Source organism: the organism of the source record quoted next, unplaced genomic scaffold (genome assembly GCF_019419815.1).
Source record: "Pyrus x bretschneideri cultivar Hongxiangsu unplaced genomic scaffold, Pyrus_bretschneideri_v1 Contig20, whole genome shotgun sequence".
NCBI lineage: Eukaryota > Viridiplantae > Streptophyta > Magnoliopsida > Rosales > Rosaceae > Pyrus > Pyrus x bretschneideri.
The window spans coordinates 5,476,022-5,492,516 of record NW_025999502.1 but is presented as its reverse complement, the minus strand read 5'-3'; the positions used below and the strand labels follow the sequence as shown (position 1 = coordinate 5,492,516).

The following is a 16,495-nucleotide window of genomic DNA, read 5'->3' as shown; positions in this document are numbered from 1 at the left end:
CACAGAGAGCAAAGCGTAGCTAAACGATCAGCGACCATATTGCTCTCTCTAGGCGTAAAAGCTGCAATGAGCAAAGAGCACCTTAATATCGTCCACCAGATTCCTTCCACCGACCAACACTCTTTAGTGCAATGGCAAGATTAGCCTGTCTGATTTTAGAAAACTAAGCAACAAACTTTAAGCATTTTTATGCGTCTCGTAACTCATTTGGTTGGAATGAAATTTCTCTAGTAGGAGTAACGCATTACCTCTCCCTTGTGCAGTAAACAATGGAGGCTTTACTTGAATCAGGTTATTCTCTGATCAAAGAACAGCAATTGATAATGGTGACCAAACTTTCAAAGGAATACGTGAAGAACATGGACGATTAATTAGAAGTGGGGATGCCACTGTTTTGTCGTCATGCACTGTTTTGTTATGCACGGGCGAGTTCAATGTTTTTGGCTTCTTGCGTTTGCATAATTGGAATTATGCAAATGTAAGAGCAAGTTCATCCCTAAAAAAATGCGTCAGCATCCAGCCTATTTAATTCATTCAGTGAACAATGATAGACCCCAATGAACAGTAATAGGCCAAATGCATTTTCATCCCTAACAAAAAATAGCCTAGTCAATTTTATTAAAATATTATTATTTTTTATTATAAAATGATTTTATTTTTAATTTCTGACTTTATAAAAAGAATATTATTAATTTTTTATTTTTTTATTTATTTTTTTATTAAGTTTTTTGGAGGAAAAATTTGGACCATTGATCTAAAAATCAAAAGGTCCTCATTGTGCCACGTCAGTAGCCATTAATTTTAAATTTCAAATTTCTTTTACCATTGGAAAACCAAAAGCCCAGAAAACTAACCGTTGGAAATCCAACGGCTAAGAATGAACCACGTGGCCTCTCCGTCTAAATCGTAAGTGCGCCTACGCTTGCGGGCCCCACGCCCTTTTTTCTGTCTGGGACGCGCCCCCACAAGTGTGTATCACACGCGCTTGATGCAAAAAAAAAATCAGTGGGATTTGATGTCAAGCTAACCCAAGCCTGACGTCAAATGGCTCGGTTGTTGGGTCTGTCGATTCTAGGTCGGTCTCTTGCCTGACGTGGGTTGGGTGCCAGCCTATTAGGCTGGGGTGGAGTGATTTGGTTGGGGGCCGGCCTATTTTGGGTACTGGGTGCCGGGGCAATCCACTCCCAGTGGACTTGCTCTTAAGGTCTGCCTTTGTTTCACTATAATCTCTGAGCAGAAGAATGTTCGATAATCGCTACTGCTGTACCATGTTTCTCCTTATATGTGGATCAACAAATATTGTTTTCTTTTACGTTTCCGCTTTTTTCTAACTACTGGGAATGTTAGTGTGTCAACATATCATAGTTGGAACAATTGGTAATGTTAGTGCATCAACCAAAGTCATGAATATATGACAACCCTTTCAGCAGCAGATGCTCGAGACGTTTTTTTTCTTGAACTTCCTGGCGAGGCCGACCACGCCTCGCGAATCAGATTAAACTACTCAGTTATTAAACTAATGCTCAAAATAATGATAATTGGATTCTTTATTCGATCGCAATTGGATAACTAAGTTGTTTTAGTTTGATTCATTTTTGGTGGATGATCGTGTTCGTTGAAAAGAATCAAAAAACAAGTCAAGTGAGAATGTCAAAACCGTATTATTGAGATGCAGAGAAGTTCTTACTGTTCATAAGTTCAGACAGAATATGTGCTTCAAATTAGGTCAACTACGGCAACCAATGAGCAATGTGCGCCTAATTAAGATTTTTTCACTGCAGCAAAGCTAGATGAATGGCGCATTTTGTGGGGAGATAACTGTTAGATAAATATCAACAATGAATGATAAATTTATATATGTTAATAAATAATCAATGTGAATAGATGAATTAACAAAGTAAGAACAAAACGAAAATATTGAACAGACAATTTGAAGATCGAGCCTTGCGTACCACAATGTTCTTGAAACAGAAATTTCGTCCCTACTTAGTGCTTGTAGTTCTACGGACGTCTGCTTCATTAGGATTCAACGATCTAAGTCAGAATTCCAGCACCGAAAAACCTAACTTTTGGCGAATTTCTTTGTGGTTCTCTCAGTAAGAATGTTTGGGATTGTAGAAGATATGAGAATGGGGTGCGTCTGTTGGAAGACATCTTTCTCAAAGGGGTGCTTTGCTCTTTGGCGTTTTTTCATCACTTCAGACTCATCTGAAAAGATTAGTATGTTGATATAAAAAATAATTAATTAATAAAGAATTTAATTATCAATAGCCCCAAGCCCAAGACCCATCTTTTAATAATTAGTACACTCCAAATATTAGATGGAGTTGTAAGCCATAAGTATGCGTGACATGATCTTGATTAGGACCTCTGAATCTCCTTACTGTACTGAGATCCATGTAACTTTGTACATGGAATTCGTTGTTTGAAACGTATCACATCAGTAAGAGGCCTAGTGGCTCGAATAATTAAGAACATTCCGTATTGCACTTTAAGTTTCGATTCTGAAAAAAAAAAAAAAAAAAAAAAAAAAAGAAGGAAAAATTCATTTCTAAAATCGTTGCGAATTAATTAATATTATTTTAAATCCTTTTAAAGCAGTTTTTGTTCTGCTTACGTGGCTATTCATGTTTTTGTTTACCTTTTTTTCTTTCATGATTTTGTTTCAATGTTGTCAAGTTTTAGTTCCCTATTATTAATTAATGGAAATTTTTTAAAATGTCATATGAATTTATACATATTTTTCAATTTGTCATAATTAAAATTTTAAGCGATTTGTCATATCAATTCTACAAAATCATTAATTTGTCGTCTTATCTTACCACCGTTAAGTTTTCCATCCACAATACTTGCATATGGCTTGTGTTAGGGTTATTTTAGATATTTGACCTCATTTTCATTTTATTGTTTGCCATGAGCAATGACTTTGTAAAAACAATGTAAGTTTGATGTTTACCATTGTTTTAGGGGACAACTATACTTCAAGAACATGTGAAATATGTTTTGAGGACTATGCTGTTGAAGAGAAACTCAATCAAAATTATATTAAGTTTCATTTTTATGTATAATATAAAAAATATTATTCCATTATATAATCAATTTCATTTTTTAGTTTGTAGAAGCTCTAGATTTTTGTTTCGTCGGATGCAACTTTTTAGAAGGGGAGTGGAGAGTTAATATATCATAAATAACTCTAAACACAAGTCAAGTGCAAGGCGCATGACTTATTTTGAATGAAAAACCTAACAGAGTTAAGGGTATATGACTAGGGCCTGTGACACACCCCGACCGAGATCAGGGCGTGCTGGCCGTCACGTGGAAGTGACGTAGCCATGTGCACAGTGCGGAAGCTAGTAGGGTAGTAAAATAAAAGTACGAATAATTAAAAACTAGCATACAAAGGTCAAAGTAATAAGTACTAGTGTAAGCGAACCGCTAACTCAGAGCATTAAGTCTACAGCAGTCCAAATTAAAATGATGCGACAACAGTGCACCCGAAGGTGACCCTACATTGGTGAGTGTCTGTTAGAAATGCCTGGAAGCCCTCCGGGGAAACCACCGAACCTGCTAAGCAACTAGAACCTGGAGGGGCGCAAAACAAAAGCGTGAGTGGGCAAAAACAAAGCTTTTTGAAAACCATTTAGTAAAATACATTCTAACCCCTCGCCGTAAAGTCTGTATACTTCCCAGAAAATAAACATATGTACGTATACAATAACTATGCCAATCATGCTCAAGGATATGCCATACCAAATCTCGTGGTGAAATGCAAGTGCTCAGGTATAAACCATAACAATAACATATCACTGGCAGCCGGAGTCACCTAAAGTGACCTGTGCGGCTGAATCTAGAGCTCAAATCTCAATCTCAATAACTAAACCTGCCCACGAGTCGGAACCACCTATAGTGATCTGTACGACAGGCCTGGGTGTAATGCATATAAACGCTCTAGTGCTACGATCACGTGAAGGCTGTGCGAATAATCGCGGGTCACCTACGAGTCGGAACCACCTATAGTGGTCTGTACGACAAGACTGTGCACCTAACTTGGATCCAAGTTGAGCGTGTGGTGCGGGAGGTGAACGACACGTGAAGGACTGTGCCCTACTCAAGGCGGGAGCACTAACACCGGGGGTGCAGGTTATGAGCTCTCTAAGCACCTCTAACCACTATTTAATGCGAATATTAAATAACGCTTACCTGGCACTTACATGTGCCTCCACAGCACCAGTATATATATAAACGTATAAATGAATATAAATAATAACCATATCTGCAACTAACCATGCATAACAACCGATAATAATAAAGGAATGGCATAAACTAATAAACATATACATAAATTTCTGGGAATCATAAGTATATAGGTATATACGGAAAACAAAAGCCCACTCACTGGTATGTGGAAGGGTCGTAGCCCCCCTGCCTCGAGTGACCACGCTCGTCCTCGGGATACGTTTCACCTATATGCGAAAATACTATAAAAACGTTAATTTTAAAGCACATAACCTTCCTTTCAAAATAACTTCTCATACATTGCTCAAAATGGACAATTGAATATACCAACGTGCTCTACATAACCTCAGGATCACAACCATATTTTTAGAAAAATTTTCCACCGCCGCACGCGCCCCCACGCGCAGGCACGTGCGGTGCACACGAACGGCGTCAACTGACGCCGTTAGGAATATTCCGTCAGTTTTGACATATTCCGTTAACGGCGTCAGGAATATTCCGTCACCTTCTCCGGCGACGTTGCCGACGCCGGAAACTGGAAAATTTTCAAACTTTGTTTTCTCACTCGTTTCTCAACCATTTTTCACGATTCTTGAACCAAAATGACGCCTAGGACTAGGAGAATAACAATATACAAGTCTTAAGGGTCAAAAACCACCAGAAATTACCTGTGCAAACTAACCAAAACCGGCCAACTCCGACCATGGTGATCCCGACGTCCAAATACGTCCAACGAAGCACTCCGAGGCTCCTTGGAACCTCATTAATTCATCTACGAGCTTCAAAATCCCAAAAACGTGCTAGGTTAATTTTGCATGAATAGTAACTAAAACGGACCTTGTCGAATCGACGTGAAAACAGCTATAACCTTACCTGAAAATGGTACCACTGGACTCCTCTCAGCCTCACGAGCACAAGGGTGGTCTTGGTTCCCTCGATCTGCAAGTGATTGGATGTGTTTGTGTGTGTGTCCGTACACTTTCAGAAGGAAGAGGAAGGAAATGGGGCTCGGGAGAGAGAGAGAGAGAGTGACAGAAGGTGGTGCAGGTATGGGGGTGTGTGTGTGGCCCAAGGACATGCCAGCACAACAACAAAACAACCAATAAACGTAAAAGAACAAACTAGGGGCAAAATAGTAATTTCACACGAGAGTTTCCGAGATTTTGGGACGGGATGTCACATTTTACCCTCAAAAAAAAAATGACAACTTTGAAAATGGATTATACATGTTGAAATATCAATAGTTTTAAATAAATGAGAGGTCTTAAATTAAATTCTTGTTAAAGGCGTGTTCGAACCAAATTAGTATGATTTGTTCATTGAGTGGCTTAGTTCAATCCCCCATTCCCTTAATCTTGTTATATCAAAAAAAGAAAATAAAAATATGTCATAATTTTTAATTGATTCAAATTTGAGTTTTGGTTTAATCTGCATTATAGCTTAGATAATGATGGTACTAGTTATTCTCATAATTATCAGTTTGTTTGATATATATGAATGAATAAACTATCTCCAAATCGAATAAATTTTTCTAGAAACAAAGTTTGGATGATGATAAAGATAATGAACATTTTTAGTTATGAGGAATTTCCTCCTTATGGGGAAGCTAGAAATTATTGTAGCTCTAACATTATTACTTAGTTGGGCAAAAGCTTCTCTTGTCATCATTTCATTTGTGTCAAGGGTTTGAGCTTGATATCGTGAAAAGTCCCTTCCAAATGTGGAAGCACTAATTGTATTTATGGATTAAAGCGTGGATGCCTTTGATAAAGCAAGATGCTTAATATATAATTATTATTTTATTGGATTTTAACTCTAAAATGATGTGGTCCTGATTAATCGTGTGCTTAATTTGAAATTCAAAGTTAAGAAAATGATGTGGTTAGTTGGCATGGCATCACTTGTGTTGGTGCTTAGATAATATCGCACATTTGATCTGACAAAAATGCTTAATCTCCTTTTCATTATGCTCAAGAATAAACCCAATAAGGAAGTTGCATGATTGTGTCGAAATTTCAAATTTTCAACACCATTCACAGCATGAAAGATACTTCATCATCCTTTTGTTTCTAACACTATGGTTCTCATTGTTAAAACAATTATAATATTCTCACACCATATACTGTCTAAAACTTTTTTTGGTTAATACTATTTACTGTTTAATTGAACACTCTTTTCACCCACATGTATTTAATCTTCTTTTTCATATTTATAATAAAGTACAAGCTAGGGCTGAAGCAACATAATTTGGCTGATGCTTACAACTTATGGGGTCGTGTACCAACATGAACAACACCAAATCCTGCTTACTAAAGAGTTAGTGATCTCCCATTGTAGATTAACTAAGCATGATCACCTCTTATGACTTTATAACTCTAATGAATGGAGATGATGCTTGTACTAGAAGACCAACCAATCTCCAAAGTAGTGAACACACGATAAGAATGTACCAGGTCAGATCTCGTGCACGACATTCCTACATGGTACTCTATTTTCATAAATAGTGATCGGACGATACAAATTTACCATGTCATGATCTCATGTGCCACACTGATAAATGGAGAAGACTGGATTTGTTAAGGAATTTTCTAATTTATCAAAGTATTCAACTTGAAACTCCTTTAATTTCTTTGTTATTAGCTCCGAATTGGACACGTTTTTACCTACGTTATTGAGAGTTATCCATCTAGTCCCAATTCAAACTCCAAAGGACAATTGGATTTTTCGGTCCCTCAAAGTCAAGTGTAATCCTACTTAGATTAAACATGAGAATTTAACGAAAGAAAGTTAATTAAAATTTTAAAATCTTTTCTTAATGAAATACATCATTAAAATTTGAGGCAAGATTTCACAAAAATACTCATGCCATGTCATTAATTCAAACGTAATTTTGAAGAGAGTTGGCGCTTAGGGGTAAGATGTCCGTTAAGGGATAAAACTAGGTCACTAGTTTAACTTTCAAACAAGGATGTAAGATTTCTCCATACTCAATGTGAGTTGTTTGGTCTCACTATAGGCAAGTTTTGTAGTTTCGCTTTAGGTGAATTTGCTATAGGCACGTTTGTTCACTGTGAAGTGGATATGATAGTTCCAAGATCACGTAAAAAGATGGAACACCTTTCATAAAGAATAAGAATTATGGCGTGTCGTATTAGAAAATATCAAAAGCTTCATCTCCCTCGACAGCCAAGCGTTCTCCCGCCATAGGGTATGGAACACGTGGACAAGAGCTTGCCGACACTACATTGGAAGTTTTGATTCTTGACCAGAAAGCTTACCAAATTCTGTATTCATAGAAGAAAAAGTTGAGATGAATTCAAACAATCAAACCCGCCATGGATCTGATTGGATTTTCCGCTTTGATTTGCTTACTCAAAATTTTGGGTTAAACAAAAGAAGAGCGAAAAGTAGGACCCCGGACAAAACACAGTCTAAGTTAGAAAAAACATACACAAAGGTCCAGGAAAATGGAAAATTTGTTGCACTGTGATGTAATTTATTCAAATTTGTATATCGAATTTGTTATTTACATAATTTTTTCCCCATATATTAAGGTATGAGAGATTTAAGTTAAACCACATAATAAGTCATAAAAAATTAATATCGAAGTCGCCTTTCAAAAATATCTAACATCATACCTCGCACTAAAAAAGTGAAGTAGAAGTTATATAAATCATAATACTAATACACTACGAATTTAAATCACAACAGTAGAAACTACATATTAGAGCAAAGTGGAGCTCTGTCCAAACTATACAATGACCAAAATCAGTGCGCTGTAATTTTTTTAAGGTATATTACGATCGTCATGACAGCATGTCCTCATATCAGAGAGAGATTTATGTGTGTGTGTGTGTTTACCATTTTCATCTTCCTCTTCCCTCTACTAAAAGCATGCAGTGTAAGAATTTGCAGTCATATTTTCAAAATATATTATTAGACTAACAATTCTATTTTGCAAGCTACTTCTAGCATTATTGGTCTTAGTATAATTAGTGTAGTGGCCTAATATATTCTCATCAAACCTTTCTCTGCAGTCACCGAACTACTGCTTAACTACTATTATTAATGGACTTAGTACTAATTTGGTATTGAAGTGCTTTTATAAAAAGTGGGTATAAAAAAAAGCTGAACTCAAAAAGGTGTTTGGTATATACTTAAAAACAGCTTATTTTCACAGTTTTGGATGGAAAAAAACTGTAAACGTGAAACATAAAAAATGAGTTTATTCTTACAGTACAGCAGAGCAGTTTTTTTTTTTTCCAAGCACATCAATATTAAACCAGCCCTTAGTCTAGTGGACTAAACATTTATATACCTTTATTTTATATTGCATGCGTATGGGTTATAATCTTCAAGAATATAGGCAGGCATATACGTAGCACTATACATAAATTCTTTGTTTTCTCATCCCAAATAAGTTATATAATCGACTCATTTATCTTGGAGGAAGGGAAGATAATGATATTGAAACAACACCGTATTTTTGGGATCGGAGGAAATTTGTTTTTCAATTGGAAATGGTCCATATAATATATTATTATTATTTTAATCTTCTCTTCGTGGCCAGAACATTATAATTACACTAACAAAAATATCTTACCAACTTTTCATATCAAGACGAGAGAGAGTGTGTATCATCAATTGTGTTAGTGCATGTCATTTTCTTAAAGAATAATATTAGGTAAACGAAATTTATAAATTAATGGATATAACATTAATAGAAAATAAACACGTTAATTAATATTTAGTTAATAATTTAATTATCCATAACTATCATATAATTGACAAAAATTAATTTAAAATTTTGATCTCCTAACATTACACGTTTTAAATTCATTTTTACTTTTTTTGGTTCTTAGTTTAATCTCCTAACATTACCCTTTCTTAATTCCTTTTTACTTCCTTTTTGTTCTTAGTTCTTGCACAATACAACTGATAAGGTCATTTTGAATATTTTACGTAACTTAAGTTAGCGAGACTTTCGTGTTGAATACAAGTGAACAAGCATTAATTGAATATTTAATTTTGAGAAACACGGGCCACGTGTAACTCGCACCAAAGACTTTTTATGAAATGAGTTGACATGAAGACAAAATAATTGTGACATGAGAGTTCCTTTTATTATATGGTAGTTGCAGGATGACTAATGGAAACCATGAACGGTGACTAAATGGAGATGATGCTACATTCCATCCCTATTTTTATTATTTTATTAGATTTTGTCCTCAGACTCTGTAAATTACAAAAAAAAAGTAATATTAAGGAGACTAAATTTATAAATTCAATGTTAAAAATTAAAAGACATGAAAGTTGATGATTGATTTATTACTTAAGCGTTGATAAATATGCTCATTTCTATTGGCGACACATTATTTAGTTTACAAATTTAGTCTCCAAATTTAGTTTTTCTAGTATTATCCTACAATATCATTAGCGGGTTAAGTGAAAGTCTTAGGTGAAGATCATGCGTGGACATTTGAGTTTTTTTCACTTGTTACTCTTTTCTCATTTTATTTAGATAGTACTCGTTTTTATGAATGAGTTGCGCACATTTCAAGGTGAGGGGCAAAATGATAATTTTGTACCTTTGGAATTTCACAACTTGTTTCTCAAAACAGCAATAGTCTTGTCAGTATTGCAAGATGCAGAAATAGTTAATATCAAATTTAACTTGTAGAATAATTATTTTTCAATTATAAGGACATATTTATCATATATCGACGACAAAATTATAACATAACGACTATACAAAGAAGATACAATAAACACTGATCGTTTCTACATCAAAATGTAAAAATATATCTATACTACCTAATTGCTTTTTTTTTCTTTAAGAATTCGTCGACCTAGCTAGTTCTAACTAATGAGATCATATATATTTGAAGATGTATTTTTGTAGACCAACATAATTAAAAAGTCTTATTCTTACACAAAAAAGTAGAGCTTAAATAAAGAATATAATGAACAGTGAGGAGTAGAGAGAAAGATGTGTCGGTGGTTCTTATTGGTGGTGGTGAGCACTGCATCTGTACATATAGGTTTTCAATAGCTCTCTGAGTTCGAAGTCGCCTCCCTCTTAATCTCTCTTCAGTCTCTGTAAAAACATTTCTTTGTGTCATCCTTAATAATTCTCGAGAGAGAGAGAGAGTGCAGGTCTGGCAGGGATAAGGAGCAGCACAGCAGCAGTTAGAGTGAGTGGCGGGAAAAGGAAAGGAAGAAAGAAAGTAAAAGTGACAAAAGAAAGGTTGATGGATTTTTGGGACAAGATGATCTTCCCTGTCCGCCGTGTCTGGCTTGCCGTCTCTACTCGTGTCAAGGATCGCAAAAATGGTCAGTCACTCACTTATATATCATCTCATCATCATCATCATCTTCTTCTTCTTCTTCTTCTTCTTTCTCAGTTTATCTATGTATAGTTTTGTTTTATTCATAATCTGCTGCATATATATGTGTAGCACTTGGAATTATATCTTAACCCTACAAGCCAGCTACACCTAATCCATTTATTTATTTATTTATTCTCTTGGAAAACTTGGTGGTGGATGATTCACAATTTTCCATGCTAGATATTAAGCTTCATAATTCATATAGATAGACGCTCCCACATTTTTTATTTTTTATTCTATCATTTTCCTCGTCTCTGTATTCTTCTGTTTCCTTTTCATTGCGTTCATAGGAAGCATGTTTTAATTTCATTCCTCTTTGTCAAACAAATTTTCCTTTATTTTGCACTTTTTTTGGCCATGAATGATATGAAAAATAAATATAAACATACGAGATCAAAAATAAAATATTTAACAACTGTGAAATTCAAATTTAATGGTTAAAACACCAGTAACACTGAATGACACATAACATTAAAATTGTATCTTTAATTTTGATTCAAAGTGGTTGTTGCAAACCGGTTTGATTTCTAATGTTAATCCATGAGTAATGTTAGTGCTGATAGGATTCCCTTTTTTCTTATTTCATTTTTGCTACATCACTGAGTATTATATAACGTTTTCTAATAGGTGTCATGTTTGGCTAACCTCCCCCACTTCTCTAATTTTTGATTTGTGGTCCCTTATTTATCAGCCATATTTAGAATTATTTTAAGAACATTCTTCTACCTAAGGCAATACAATAATATGATTGGCTCTATCTCTGGGGAAATTTTAGTGTGCCGGAATCACTTGTATTATGACACTTGATATACTGGACTGTGTATTCGGCACACTAGAAAATCTCCCCTATCTCTCTAGGTTGTGTACATTGAACATTTTTTTAATCATCCACAGGTATCAAAACTTCTAGAAAAGGCCACAAGAAAATCTAATCATTGATGATTATAACATCATCAAGTTCGCTATCTTACCATGATGAACATGACAAAAAAATGAATATTTTTACTTTACCCCTGTAGACAAAAGTATATGTGAATTCACATAATTTGTTAATACAATAATGTATTTACACTAAAAGATGCAAAATTTAGATTAAATCACACAATTGGTCAGTTACAATAAATTACTGTTAAATTTTCATTCTAAAGGGGTCGAATTTAAGACCTTACTTACAATAACGGCAGAGCTAGAAATTTATATAGGAGTGGGCTAATATTTTCCTTGTCTTGAAGTATGGAGTGTAAATTAGATTTTGGATGGGCTAAAATTTTATTTTCACAAACTTAGGCTAAATCATGGTAGTAATTTCTAATTTTTCCAAGAATTGCACTAGGCTATGGCGCTATAGCCCATTGAGCTTATAGCTATATCTCTGTCTTTTATAAATTGAATATCATTGGACCGTAATACTAAGTCAATTAAGTTATAGTTTTCAATCAAAGGGAAATTTAATGGATGATACAATACATTTAAATTTTGTCGGTGCCTGGGTAAATGAATTTGTTCGTACCCAAAAAAACATTAGTCAAAATGAGGGTCCATTACCTAAAAGTTATGAGTGGTTTTTTTTTTTTTTTTTACCTTCATTTTAATAATTAATTAAGAGGTACTGGTAATGGAGCTTACTGTTACTCCACTTAGCCAAATTAGAAAGAAAAGCAAAGTCTAGTGATCTGATGCTTGTTCATTTCAGTTCACATCCAAATGTAATAAAAAAACACTCAGCCTTCCCCACTAAAAATTAAAAATAGTGAAAATTTTAATTTTAGTAACTTTAAGAAATTTGAGAAGACAAGTTTTGATTCCACCATTTGGGAAGTTCTCCCCAACATAATGATGAATTCCACCAAACCTTCCGCAAAGTTATTGTTTTATTTTCCATTTTAAATTCTTGCAAACAGGCCCTAAAGAAAAAAAGGCATTTTTTTTAATTTTGACTTTTTTAATACATTTGATATAGACTAGCCATATTAATTTAGTTCGTATTTGTTTTTAACGAGAATCGAATCTAAGACTTCTCGCTGAAGAGTAACTTCCATTTTACTTTCATAATGTTTTTAATTTTTTTGCCTTTAGTATTTAAATGTTTATTTTGTTTATCTCACTTTCGTACTCAAAGCCTCAAACATTGATTTTCCTATTACTTTCATACATCCATTTGTTTATTCGTTAAGTCTTTCATTGATTGGTGACATGACTGACCTTTATATCACCCCACGTGGAACAAATTTGGTGGGACAAAATGCGCCACTTCTTCAATTAATGGAGGACTGTTAGATTAATGGAAATAAATTCAAAATCATCTTCGTAATTATTGCATGTATTATAATTTTAGGTAAAATATAAAAAATCATCTTAATTATTATTGTCACGATACTTTCATATCTCATATTTTAAAATTAACAATATTATACTTCATTTTTAAAACTTGATCCAATGTTATACCTTCCATTACTTGACTGTTTACTTTTCAATTAAATGCTGATGTGACTTGATTCGAGATCCATTATCTATTAAAATATTATTAAAAACTAAAAAAAATATATTTAAAATTATTTAAATATTAAAATAACAAAGAAAAGTAAAAAAAAAAAAAAAAAAAAAAAAACCCCTCAGTTGGTTCCTCCCCCTCCCCCCTCCTTTCTCTTATTCCCCATCTTCATCTTCTTCCCCCTGCAACCCAAAAAAAAAAAAAAAAAATTCCAATTTGTCTTCCCCCTTCCCCACCACCCCCCCTTCCCCCTCCTGCAACCCAGAAAAAAAAAGAAAATAAAAAAAAAAACCCAGATCCCTTCAGCGGGAAGATGGGTGCGCAGAGAAGGCAAAGGATGGGTGCGGAAGAGGATGTGGAGAATGGATGAGAGTGGTGGATTTGGGGTTGGCAGGGGTGGGTTTTGGGGGGGGGGGGGGGGGGGGGGGGCGGGGGAGGGGGGTTCGCGTTGGATTTTTTTTATTTTCCTTCTTCTTCTCCTCCTTCTTTCTGGGTTGCAGGGGGTTGGTTTGGGTTTTTTTTTTTTTATTTTTTTCCCTTCTTCTTCTTCTTCCGGCCTTTTTTTTGGGTGGGGCGGGATGGGTTTTCAAAATATTTTTTTTAATACTGTTCTTTATTTTAAAAATATTTAATCATTTTTTTTATTTTTTAATAATATTTTAATAGAAAATGGGTTCCGAATCAAGTCACGTCAACATTTAACTGAAAAGTAAACAATCAAGTAACAGAAGGCATAACATTGGATCGAATTCTAAATATGAGGTATGACGTTGTCAATGTTAAAAGATGATGTATGAAAGTATCGTGACATCAATAGTTGAAGTAGTTTTTTGTACTTTACTCTATAATTTTTCAATTTTAGTTATTAAGGGATTCCTATTAAAAAAAAAACGAAATTGTTTAGTCCTATATATATTGCAATATTTACACACATTACTACACAAAGTCATATTTCTACATGGTATCATTCGTCTAGGTTTCTCTTTAAGGTCTTAGGGTTTTTCTTCTTCTCTTCCCGTCAATTATTGATGAAAAGAATAATTGATGTATGAAAATGGTACGAAAGTGAGATGAAATAAACTTTGGAATATTGTAAAATTAGAAAATTAGAAAACTTGAGAGTACTAAGATAGAAATTATGCATTGAAAGATCCCATTGCAGATTTGGAGGAATACACTTGAGACCTAGACGAATTTGTTTCATGATACATAATATTCAGTGGTCTAGAATTTTAATGGTTAGATCTTGGATATGGAGATATATAAGGATCTGATGCATCCTTACAACGGTTGGATCCTGTATAAAATTTGTATTACTAAATAGTACGTATCATAGTAGTTGTACCGGTATAAAATTGACAAAAGTGTGTCATAATTAGTGATTTGAGACCTTTTAAAGTGATATATACTTTTAGGGACCATTCTTATTTTATTTTTTATTCCAACTCAGAATGGGTGGGACTGTGGTAAGTGACCAATCTTTCGTTTCGTCCTTGAGCCGAAAGCTGAGGCCTAAAGATAGGATCAACATCTTTACTGATGCAACCTTGATGTCGAAATCACAAAACCCGTACCACTCTATATAGTTTCAATATATTTCAGATTTTATTAAGTATAATTGAAAAAGTTGTGTGGTTGAATTTGGACGCAGGTGATGGGCTTTTGAAGCTTCACGATGACGTACAAACATGTGGGTATCAAGATGTGCAAGTGATGTGGCAGATGCTGAGTGGAGACACAGACAACCACCCGCCGGCCAAACGCAAGCACCAAAGACAGAGACCCTTCCGGAGAATTTTCGAGTGGTCTTCTAACAATAATAGTAGTAAAACCTCACCGCTCTCTTCAAATCATGCATGCGCATAAAAACAATGAGACTCATGGGACCCCAATCAGATAATACATATAATAATAATGTGCTGCTGTCGCTGCTGCTGTCCAGCATCTCACATTATTGGCATCATATTTTACAGCCAAATTGTTGCCAACACTTGCAGTGGCACACTACTGTTGTAGGTGTCAATCGCAGTATAAGATGGATGAAATACGGCACGACGTATGTGTAAATATAAATAATATTCTCCCAGAAAAATGAAAGAAATTAAGAGCCTTCCTAGTCCCTGTATAATGTGTACTTGTGGCGAAAATAACATTCAGCATATATTACGTACGTGATGGTACGAGAAAGCCTATCAAGCTATAGAGTTCACAATATTGTTGGCCCATCTTCAGGGATGCCATGAACTTCCAACCTGAACTTACATTATATATGATTCAGGAGATTCAAATTGCTGATTTACGGATACTTAGTTGAAAGATGCTAGCTATCAGCTATCTTCTTATGCTCGTCTTTTCTCTCACTCAATTGTTGACATTGACTTCACTATTACTTAAAACTCAATATTTAGTATGTTGGAAATCCTCTCTCCTTCCTCTTAACCCTAAATCTACAAACTCCATAGCCGCAAGACACAGCAGGGGCATTTTTGTAAATGTCAAAGACATTTGCGAGTAGTTTTGTAAATATTGAAACTTCTAAAACCTAAAAATTAGCTGACCTCATCTTTAGTCCTCTCTCTCTCTCCAATTAGAGGCCGTGATCTTTACTAATGACGACAATAAAGTTCTAAAGGAAATAGAAAGAGAGACTTGAAAATCATTCAGACTTCAATTTTGCGATGTTTTTGTTGACTTTTGTATACTTAAGATTCCTGATTGTAGGGGTTATTATTGTAATTAGATTTATTTCCCTTATTGTCCGGGATTGATTGCCCTCTGTTGTATAAGTATCACCTCCTTGTAAGAATAATAGAATCACTATTCTCCAAATTGACTAATAATTAAAATAAAAAATAAAAAAAAAATCAAACCCTAATCAGAGGTCATGTCGCTCTGTGTGAGCGACAACCCCAAAAAACGCAACTCTAGACATCTCCGTCCGCAGGCTGTAGATCCTAAATTACAAATTTCCGTGAATTCGTAAAATTTTATTTCCAATCTTGGACACACCAAACATGTGGAAGAAAATTTCACAATCCCAAATCCATTATCCTGTCAAACCATAAGACTCTTTAGTGTTACCGTCACTATTACTAGTTGCAACAACTTAGTGGAGTATTTTTCCACCATGAATATTATTAAACTTCCAATCCATAACAAATTAGAGATCAGTGCGCAAGTTACACCTTAATTGTTTGCATTGCGACAAATGTTTAGGGCTTAGGGTTTAGGTAAAAGAGAGTTAAGAAAAGATTAAAGAAAAATAATTCTTCATCTTCACAATTGCAACCACTCCAAATGAAAAAAAAACAAAATTCTGCTACCAAACAGTAACTTCTCCCCCAAGAAATTAAAAAAGAAGTTAAAAAATGCATAAAAT

At 34.6% G+C, this 16,495-nt stretch overlaps 1 long non-coding RNA gene across 1 annotated transcript; it reads left to right on the top strand.

The window, feature by feature from the left end:
- The first annotated feature begins 9,946 nt into the window (after positions 1-9,946).
- Positions 9,947-15,286, top strand: LOC103960246. The gene is made up of 2 exons (XR_669216.3): positions 9,947-10,569; positions 14,768-15,286. It is a non-coding gene; the product is annotated as an uncharacterized LOC103960246 (long non-coding RNA).
- The last annotated feature ends 1,209 nt before the right edge of the window (positions 15,287-16,495 follow it).